Here is an 11211-nt window from a genome sequence, read left to right on the forward strand (position 1 = left end):
AGGTTTGGTCCAGGAAAGGCACACCACTTCAGCAGCGAGGACCGATGATCTCGGTCGAAAAACTAGCGAAAGGTGCAAATCCGCAAGCCACAAGGGCTCAAGGGATTGTTTTGGCACTAATGCTAGGGAAGCGGAAAGGTGCAAAGCGGTAGTTATGAGCTCAGAAGAGCATGCACTTTCTGGTATGGAGGCGCATTTCTGCGGTCAACGGGTTAGTACCCTGGAGAAAAACGCCGAAGATTTTATTGACCAGGGAAAAGTAGTCCTTGGGTCATTTCAGGAAGGTCATCACGGGAATGTAGTGAAGGCCGGATTTAATGGGAACCTAGAGCAAACTGTGAGTTGCATGAATCCCAACGACCACAAAGCCGAGCGATCTGCTTTGTTAGCAAGCACTGACAACGATAACAAAGGCAAGGCGGCCGTCTGTAGCCCTGAGGCAGAGGGTATTTTGAAATGTGAGGCTGATGTTTTCTCTCAGGAAGAGAGTAGTGGACTCACAGGCCGGAGCAGTGAGGGAATCAAGAGAGCCATTTCTTCGATGCGGCCGGCGAACAGTAGTAGCCAAGTATTGGACACAGCGCTTTGCTGTAAGGAGAGCGACTGCGAATCACCTGAGTGCACCGCTGAAACCCAAGGGCAGATCGCAGCGTTAGCCATCGAGGGTGGTTCAGATCAAGTTGCGGGCCAGGAAGTTAATGTCGTAGGGTCAAGCTGTAAGCGTCAGGGGAGCAAGTTATGCTCAGACGAAAGTAAAGTACCGTCAGAACAGTTAAATACTGCGATCCGCAGTGCCTCACCGAAAGCACGAGCCGATAGTTGGAATTCAAGAGAAAAATGCGGCTCGGTGCTGCGTCGAAGAGCAGAGGCGAAGGGTGAGGTCACCGCAGGAAAGGGAGGCTCGCAGGAGAAAACAGTCAGGGCAGTTTCTGGAAAGCGGCCGCGCTCAAGGAGAGCCAAGCCAAGGGGTAGACCGCAGAAAAAGGACGAAGGACGGGCCCAAAGCATTGTAGGGGTTAAGGCCGGTCAACAACGTAAACGTCCGAGACTTTCAACGCGGCACCCCAGATGCGATAAGCGCCGTACGAAGGCCAAGCTGCCTAGGCGGGTTAATACAAAACGAAAGCCACCTGCCCGATTGTGGAGACACTGCAGATGTTGCAGGACGAGTGAAACACGTAGCGGGCCAGAGAGAAGCACTCATTGCTACCTCACGAGGGAACGCAGCAGAACGCGCTCCAGTCAAAAAAAGAAACGAGGGAGTTTCCGGAATCGAGAGAGTACACGCAGGCATTTCTTTCACGCACGACCGTCACCCCCTCGTATTCAATTCAAGTGCTGCTCAGACGTTGGAGACGCGCGGCCGGGGTGCGGAACTAATCGTTGTTGCATGGCGTGTGGAGCTCGCAGGTGCAAACGCGCAGTTTGGCCCCTCAATTTTTGTCGGTTGTCGGCAGCTAAAGCCACTGTCGGTCTGCGACCGCGCAGGGCGCGGCTGAAGAATGGGCAACCCCTTCGAGTCGCGAAGTGGGTCGTTAGCAGCATATTCTAAGAATGAGTCTATGCTGTTTGCTTTTTCTTTTTTTGCTGCAGAAGAAAAAAGTTTTGAGCATTTATAGGTTTTAAATGCTCTTTGTTAGTTTTCGCAGCAGCGATATAGCATTTCTTTGATGCAATGGGTTTTGCACCATGCACTTGTGGTAGCGTCCGCTGGCACGCGGAAGTGCTAGCCAGACGGGCCATTGTGGGTCTCTAGCATAAGCGCCTGGAGTCGCTTTGTGTTTTTGGGCATTAGGGAAATTAATGTGACTTTGGCTCCGATATTGAGCGAATCTTTGCAGGGTTATACAAGGTGACGGCAGTATGCTGCCATGTAGAATGAAAGGGAAGCAAGCGTGTTCGTAATTGTCGTGATCATTACGAATTGACCTTCTTTACAAAAAGGGGAGTCTCCAAGGTAATGCCGATGGCTTAAGTCGAGGTCCCTAACGCAAGAATAAGCATCAAAGTTGCTGCTTACTGGTGTTTTTTTTTTCCTGACGTAGGATTCAGAACATATTGTTTTGCTTTTTTGTTTCAAAGTCAGACGAGTTTTGTCGTGTAATGTGCAGATTTGTGGACACTGGCTGCTGCTGGACTACTCCCACGGATTAAATGACTGAATAAGAGGGAAAGAGTCTGGCATTGCTTAGTGGGGATTGTGTCGTGCTTGCTGACTGAGCGGTTGGGTTTCCGGCGTAGTTCTAACGCTAGCGGAGAACGAGTCACTTCGAAGTCACTTTGCAGTGCCCTTTGTGAATCTGAACGTGCAAAGGAAGCCTTCAGGGTGCGCTGGACTCAAGAAGCGCCGAGAAACGACCGACTCCGGTTAAAAGCAGCCGCGAGCGACATCCCTCCGGACAGCGGATGCAGTCCCCTGTCCATCGGGATCTCCTTCTCCCGGCGGGGCAGTCTGTTACGCTTCGCCTTCTTAGTGAGGAAAAATCGGCGCGGTTGCAGCGGAATGCCGATGAGTCACGAAAGACACGCGGGGTCAACGTCTGAATTAGCCACGGAAGCGGCGTCAGTCATCCACCCCGCAACTGGCCAGCCAGCTCTGCAGTGGACCCTACAATACAGAAAGAAGTTAGCTGCCACGCTCGGCAGCACTAGACATTCCAAGGGGCCCGGGTGTCAGCCGGGTCCAGTCATCAAGTTTGACAGAAGCATCCGTCTTCCAGGAAGAAGGGGTCAGCGACCGTTTCCCCTACACCGCGCGGACTTGCGCGTGCAACCACACGTGCGACCCTGCACGTGCGACCACATCAAAAGCGCGGGAACGCTGTTCTAGAACATTGCAGAATCTGGGCGACGCAGATGGCATCCCTCTCTCTCTCCCAACACGTGACGGGGACGTGTTTCCTATTGAGAGAGTGTGTGATGGGTGCCACAGTGAACTTTCAGGACACTCTTTCCTCGGCCGGCCCGGCCCCCATCTATGGAGCCCAGGGAAAAGGAAACGCTATAAACCTCGGCGCCTTGGACGGCCGAGTAGCTCCTGTCCATCTGAGCTCATCGTCATGTAGCTTCTTGTCATCAAGCTCCTTGTTTTGAGACTCTCTTACTGAGACGTTCTCTCAGTTGCTGTTTGTATATAATGTAAATTCACTTGCAGAAAGTTCTTCTTCTTGTCTTCCCTTAACCTCGTCTCCGACCTTCCTCATCCCCTCTCCGGCACGACCATGCTACCTGAGCCGTAATAACTGGTGGCAGCGGTGGGATGCTGCTACCACCAGGATCTTTAATACAACGCTTGTTTTAAATAGTACAAGTGTTCCTCCCAGCTCTTTGTGTAGACAGCGATGTCATCCAAATACGGAAGTGCGTAGCTGTCCATGCCCTGCAGTACCCGATCCATAAGCCGGGAAAAACAAAACGGTGCGTTTTTGAAGCCAAGGGTAAGAACAAGTAATGTAGAAGAACTTCTTGCTGGGCGAGTTGGTGCATAGCTTTCTTCTTCTGCCTCTTCCTGTGTACGTTTGTTCGTGTGCGCAACGCCATCCCAAGAAAGGTAAGAACAAGAGGGCGAAACGTTCCTATGGGGGAAATGAAAGCGGGAGATAGGTTCGCTTGCTCTGTTAGAGGCGCCTGCCAGTACCATCTAGTGAGATCTAGCGTAGAGACATGCTGAGCGCTGCTTATGGTCTCGACCCTCTCCTCAAGATTTGGAATCGGGTAACTCTGATCTCGAGTGATTTCATTCAGTTGACGATGGTCGATGCAGGGCCTTGGACATAAACCGGGCACTTCAACTAATATGATAGGGGACGTGTACTCACTCTCTGACGGCACTCTCAGTCCTCAGTCTAGCATCCGCTGTATCTGTTGCCAGTATATATTTCTGCCTAGGCGAGACACGGTAAGGTCTGCACTGAACGGGCTCGTTAGAAGTCGCTGCATATCATGTTCCATCAAGCTTCTTCTCCCGGGCTGGTCTACAAAATGTTCGCCGAACTCTCGCAGAAGAGCTACCAGGTCTCTTCGCTGTTTATCATCTAGCGTGGGATAACTGTTAACTTTCTCATAAAGCCCGTCAAGTGCGGAATCTAACGCGAACTACGGGAAAAAAATCTCAGCCCCCACTTCTTCAGGCACGTTCAGAGCCATGTGTAAACAGCTTCCCTCTCTCGGTACGGATTCATTAAATTAGTGTGATAGATGCGTACTTCTTTGCGCCGGCTAGAAATTTTAACACATAGCTAGTGTCAGAAAGCTTCTGTATAACATCGGCTGCACCCTCCCACAGCACCTCTAGTTTGTTCTCCCTTGAAGCACTAAGCAAGAGAATTTGTTACGGCTAAAGTTTGTTTTCTGGCTTTCCGGTCGTAATAAAGTTTTGCTCGTCCCTGATCGGATTTCAGGTTGGCCTCTACCCGCTCGCGACATGACTGAAGGCGTCCGAACAGCTGCAAGACATACTCTACGACAGTGAAGTCCTCTCCGCACCCTTGCCGCGCCTCGTGGAGCATGTGTAGCGGGGACAACTGTGATCGGCCATATACCAACTCGGCTGGACTGAAACCGGTGGCTTCGTGAGGTACTGACCTCAACGCTAACACTGTAGCAGGCAATGAAGCCTCCCAGTCTATTTGTGTTTCATTCCATTTAATTTATGTACTTAAAGGACATGAGGGAGCGAGAGAAAAAAGCTGCCTTATGGGCATAGCAACTAGCCCTCAACACCCTTTTTAGCACCGAATGCCATGCCTCCACACTGTTGCGTTGCTTTGCGGGTGTCGCACCGAACTATGAACAATGCGAATGCGGCACCTCTCGTGGAAAGTAGTCGTCAGAGTGCTGGTAAAGAGGCTGCCCTGATCACTCTGTAGCTCGGCCGGAAATCCGACTCGGGCAGACACCGAAAGCAGACCCTCTACTACTTCAACCGAGTTGATTTGTTTCAGCGGGCTAGACTGGGAAATTATGGTGAGAATGTACTTTTAACCAGACGTAGTCACCGGCAACGGTCCCACTACATCGACGACCCATCGGAAAGGCTCGCTGATTATGGGAACCAGTTTCATTGGTTTTTCCTGATTTCATGTGACTTCCTAATCTTTTGACAAGTGTCGCAAGTCTGGACAAACTTTTCCGCGTCTTTGAAGCATCCGGACCAATAAAATTCTCTCAAGAATCTTTCTTTGGTCTTTTTAGTCCCCAAACGACTGGCCCAAGCTTTTCCATGGGAGAGGCCGAGAGTATGAGATCTATACTTAGACGGGACAACAAGTTAGTCGTGTCGGACATCTTTCCTATCCTTATACTGACGGTATAGCAGGCCAGAACGGCGCTGGAAAGTTATGCTCTTCCGTGACACCCCCATGTAACTTTGGTGACTCAAGTTTCGGAGAGTTTGGTCTTTGTCTTTCTCAGCGGCGAACGTTTCTCTGTCCACACGAAGGAGTTCGAGAAATCCACCCGAGTGCGGCAACACTAGATTCGTATTTAATTGCTCTCCTAGCCCCAGGTCATCAACAGCGCCTGATCCGGAAGACTCACTATAGCCTGCACTACTATCGGTGTTCTTTGCCCCCGTGCTAGAAGTGAGTAAGTCCTGGGCTGGCTCGTCATTGTGGACATTCTCTTGGCTTGAAGTTTTAGTCCTGTCCTCTTCCTCGCGGCGCTTTGATTGCGCTGCGATTTCTCGAGCCTTTGCACGAGTGAGAGCCCGGACAGCGTGATCACTAAAACTAAGGCCCTTTTCCCTGACCAGCATATCCGAGCGATTAGAAAAAATGTACGGATACTACTTGGGCAGGCTTTGTGACACTGCTGTTTCGGTGTGAAGTACCCCGAATGGTCCCTTGATTTCGACGCGGGCGATGGGCAAGCATACGCTATTCTCTACCACTGCCTGCCATATAAAGGCACATTCACCTGTGAATTCTCCTGGCTCAACATACTCTGGGCGGACAACGGCCATTCTTGCAGCGGAGTCACGGAGAACTTTGCATTGTTTTTCGTTAACATTTCGTTAACAACTCTCCAGAAGACAACTCCAGAAGACAACTCTTCTCTTACGGTAGCCGGTGGCAAGGTGTCCGGGATCTCGGCACCAGAAACTGAAGATCGGCTTTTTAGCTTCAAGTGCCTTTTCCTTTCTACCCTGTTCCTTTGTGCTGCTAGCATCTATGTTTTAAGGCGAAAGCCTTTAATGGCTCATTCTCCCGTCCGTCCGGCGTTACATCCAGCGCCTGGGGGGACTCATCGACGAGCGCAGCTGCCATGACCCATGACTAGTCACGACTAACTAGCCATGAATAAACAGTCATGACTGGTTAATGACTCGTTAATCATGACTGATTCGTTGATGACTAAGTAGTCATGTCTGCTTAGTGACTAACTAGTCATGATTGGTTACTAACCAGTCGTAACTACTCATGACTCGTTAATAACTAATTAGTTGATGACTAACTAGTGATGGTTGGTTGACTAACCATTCATGATTTGTTAATGATTAACTAGTCATGATTGGTCAAGCAGTCATGACTGGTTAATGGCTAGCTAGTCGTCACTAAACAGTCATGACTGATTAATTACTAAGCAGCCATGACTTACCAGTCATGATTAACTAGTCATGACGGTTTAATGTCTAACTAGTCATGACTGATTAATGACTAACCAGTCATGAGTGTTCACGACTGGTTAACGGCTTGTTAGTCACAACTAATTAGTTGATGTCTAACTAGACATGATTGGTTAATGACTAACGAGTCATGATTGGTTAATGACTAACGAGTCATGATTGGTTAATGACTAACGAGTCATGATTGGTTAATGACTAACTAGTAATGACCAATGAGCCACAAAGAAACAATGGTGGGGTCTCAGTCGTAACAAACATAGGCAGTCATTGGCAGCCGAAGTAGCGCGAGAAAGGCTTTCGCCTAGCGCACTTTAGGCTGCCAAAGTGCCCCCATAGTTTTTTTAGTGCTAGAGGGCTATTCGACGACGTGTTTCTCGCGGAGTTCTTGGTTCTCTCATTCGCACGAAAGCGCGCGCAACTATCTTTCTCAGATAGAGCCATGGGCCGAACGTATGCTCTGTCCGATTCCCGACGGGCGTCGAACTCATCAGCAAGTTCTACCGCGCGCTTTACGGTATTTTTCTCTGGCCTGTCCTGCACCACAAGCGCATTGCCTCCTCCATGCAACCATAAAACTGTTCGAGGCAGACGGCTTCAACGACCATGTCGCGACTCTCATAAGTCTCCTCCGCTTTCAGCCACCAAATGAGATCGGCTTTTAAATTGTACAAGAACTCTTGAAATGTCTCGCCCTTTTTCCGCCTGGCATCTCTAAACCGGCGCCCGAATGCATCCGCTGACAGTCTGTACTTGTTGATAAGTGCTGTTTCGACTTTGTAATTATTATCAGCATCTTCTTTTGACAACCTGGCAATAATTTCGGCCGATGCGCAAGGCAGTACATGCAATATTTACTGTGGGCAGGTTTCTCGTTGTATTCCTTCCTTCTCACAAACCCTCTTGACGTTTACGAGGAACAACCCGATGTCCTCGTTTGCTTTTTAAGGCTGCAGAAGATCATTGATTTTAATTTTTCTTGCTGCCGAAACCTCCTGATTGATAGTCTAATTATTCTCGATGAGCTTCGCCTCTGCAATTTGCAAATCCAAACGCTTTAGAGCAAGTTCGCTCTCTTCGGCTTCCTTGAGGTAAAGGCGTTCAATTTCAACCCTCTCAGCCTCCTCCTTATACTTCCTGATTCCCTCCTGAATGACCTCCCAGGTCTAAAAAATTTCGTCAGCCTTAGCACCACATTCCTCAAAAGCTGCAATCAGCTTCGGCTTTCTGCGACTTTTCCCCACCTCAGTACCCAGTTCTCCACACAGCAAAATCAACTCTGCCTTCTTTAGTTTGCTCAAATCTATGGCAATGCCCCAACGAGGACTTTGAATACGGGCTGCTACATGAATACTTTAGGGAGCACGTGAAGAAAAACAATCTACAAGTTCTGATAAAATTTGCAGAGTTATGAGCCTGGCAGATTCTCAAACAAAGTCAAGCGCTCACCACTGCTGAAGCCACCACCAAGCGTGGACGATCCCACCGCTGCCACCAGTTGATATGTTTTGCCGAGCTAGTAGCGTGTTTCACCAGGCATCGGGTCCAGGAACGCCGCCGCTTTGCAGATGGAGGAAGGGACGTGGCCTGGAGACGGGGAGTAGGAGAAACAAGGGGATACTATATGCACATATTTACAGAAGTTACAAACAGAGACAGAGTAAAAGCTGAGAAGAGGCTCAGGGAAACGCTTAAGTTAAGACGGCTGTGGCGGGAACAGAAAAAGGGGGGGTGGGGAGAGGGTAAAGGGTAAAGTCACAACAAGGTGTAGGTGTTATTAACAATCTTATTTTTGTGGCGCCTTTGTTAAAAACATGTCTGTGTTTTGCTCTTATGAAGAGAAGTCATCCCATATGCGTGCGGAGAAGAGCGTTTAATACAAGGAGGTACGGACCTACACATAGACAGCTTCATTTTTCTCATTATAGTGAGCCTGTGCCCCTTTGCCTTTGAGCAAAAAGCCGAGTGTACTGGTCTTTGATAGACATCGTCGATCCTGTATGCTCTGTTGACTACAGTTCAGCTTGATTCATTGTTTCTTCTCAATTTCTTGATATCCGTCACTTCGAATAATGCACTGCAGGCTGCTATTCACCGTTTTTTCCGGTTTGAACAGCTTCTTCCATGAAGAAGTCCTTCACAAAACAGTGTCGAAAATAACTTTCTTTTCCTTGAGCCGCCACGGCTCTTTCTTCGGTCAGTTCCCAGTTGCTGACAGGAAAGCGTCAAGCCCGTCATTCTTGGCTTCTGACCTGTGCTGCTCGAAATAGAAATGGGGTAAAAAAATGCCTCAAGAGATTTGCAGATAATAAGGCGCGTTACTCGTCTGCAAGTTCAAGCAACGAAATTGCAGTTTCTTTTACAAGTTAAACTATAATCAACACACCAGCTTGTCTATCTTTTTCTTATCTATATCAAAATGTTCGCGTCCATAAAGTATCCTCCTTTCCCATCCCTGTTAAAAAATATCTGACCCGGACGTGATTCGAACACGCAACCTTCTGATCTGGAGTCAGACGAGCTACCGTTGCGCCACCAAGTCGGCCGGCAGTTTTTGCAACGGAGCTTTGTTTTCAAGGCTGCACAAATATGCTCCCATAGGGTGGCTAAGGAAAAAAGAATGGTGCTAAATGAAGTATTTTAGAACGAGGGGAGCGTATAGCAAACAACTAAAAGAGACTTTTTCATGGAATGTTGAAATCTGCTAAGTATATTTTCTTTTTTTCGGCATGAGAACAAAGAGGAAGGCGTCGCTTTTTTGAAAAGGTTGTTCTCGTTGTTGACAAAGTGGAAGTGACATGTATAACTATAGTGTACTAGAATATGGGGTATTGTGTTCAGGGAGGACTCGCGGCTGTCGCTGTTGATGTCGAAAGCCACGACGGCGCCACCAGAGCACGGGCTGTCACTGCACGCCTATGCTGCACGCACTCCTCCCGATACGCTGCGGTGCGTTCTGTGCATTGCACCCAATATTTTTGGTCCTTTTAAAAGCCAACACTTCAATAACTTGCCCTGTAAATGTTTGTCGTTGTACATGCACGACAAATAAAATTAAATGCGATAAGACAAGTCGCACACGGAAGAAAAAAAAGAGCAGTGACTAGCAGACGGCCGCGATACAGCCAAAATTGCGGAAAAACAGCTCCGCTAATTTATTGTAACAACGTCATTGAATTGAAACACAATTTTAGAAGAAAGAACACAATGAAGTCTGCAAGTCATTGTTAAAACACTAATTTTTCGCTGCCCTGCATTCTTCCCGAATACCTCATATTTTCTTTTGCTAAGAGTGCGGCTCTAAATTCTTTTCCAATAGCTGCAATGTGTACAGACGCAGGGAACTTACAGTGGGTACCGCTGCCGAGGAAAGATAGAACACAAGGGTGCTGAACAAACTGTTGTGCATACTGCAGCGAGCAGGAAGCGCGACCTCGAAATCGTGACCAATTCATGATCAGACGGCCGCGGTGGCATGCTTATGAACATCGACTGATTTTCGCATGCAGTTTTTTTTTTTTTTCGCCCTGCCTCTCGCGACTGGTTGATGCCCTTGACAAAAAAAAAATGACAATTAGCTCGGGTTATTGGGAAGCAACGTCGGCACGGCGTCCGGCGTCAACTCTGGTTTCCCGCGTGGTATGTGGACTTCTCCGTTTATAACGTGCACGTAATCTCTGAGAATGCACGATGGCTCGAAGTGCAGTTCTTATACCGAGTACGTTTGCAAATTCCGCTCCCAGATCTTCCTGCACGCTTCATCTTTTGGAACAGCGAAAAGCGATGGCTGCTCACCCTTAGTCCAATGGTAGCCTGTTGTGTACCTATAGGTGTAAAGCAGTGCCGTTGCTGCCGACGATTCGGCATTTCTTCACTGTCGGACGGCCAGCGGCAATTATAGCACGAGAAAGGGATCACATGAAAAACTTTCTGTGAGCCGCGTACCACGCAACCGCGTCAATGCACGCGTACGCGTCACTGACTAGCAGACGACAACGAAAAGCGCCCCTTTTCCCGACAGCCCATGCTACAGCAACGCCGCCGCACTTTCGACGCGCGCCGCGACACGCCAATGCATGGTGAGCGGCGGCGCCTGCACACACAACCCCATCTTCTAGTACACCATAGTATAACCAACTGACAGCGTTTGTATGCCAGAGATGCAATAGGGGCGGACTTTTGGGAAGTTTTCGCTAAAGGTGGATGGGAAGGGAAGGGGGTAGGAGGGACAGCTTCATATGCATGGTGAATTTTTTAATCGTAATCTCCCCCCCCCTTCCTTCCAAAGAAAAAAAAGATGGTTCAATGCGGTTCTGCGATCGTAATTTGTTCAGTAGAGGGGAGGGAGAGCTGGTCAGCCCCCGTCTGGTCCTGCCCATTAAATCCGTTCCTGGGCTGCTAACATGCTCTTTAAACTTTTATTGAAATTGTCAGGGTAAGTCCTCTGCGGTTTTCAGGTGCTTTGTACAATATTTTACAGCTGAGCGCGGTCTTGTTGCTGGAAAAAGCAACCTTAAACATTTCAATTTCGTGGCCTCAATCGGGACGATTTCTATGGGCAACCTTGCGTGCTAGATGTCACTTTTTAG

At 48.7% G+C, this 11211-nt stretch overlaps 1 non-coding gene across 1 annotated transcript; it reads right to left on the reverse strand.

The window, feature by feature from the left end:
* Positions 1–9092: 9092 nt before the first annotated feature.
* Positions 9093–9164, reverse strand: TRNAW-CCA (transfer RNA tryptophan (anticodon CCA)). Its single transcript has one exon. It is a non-coding gene; the product is annotated as a tRNA-Trp (tRNA).
* Between the last annotated feature and the right edge of the window lie 2047 nt (positions 9165–11211).

This window comes from Amblyomma mixtum, chromosome 3 (genome assembly GCF_055824585.1).
Source record: "Amblyomma mixtum isolate Tamu chromosome 3, ASM5582458v1, whole genome shotgun sequence".
NCBI lineage: Eukaryota > Metazoa > Arthropoda > Arachnida > Ixodida > Ixodidae > Amblyomma > Amblyomma mixtum.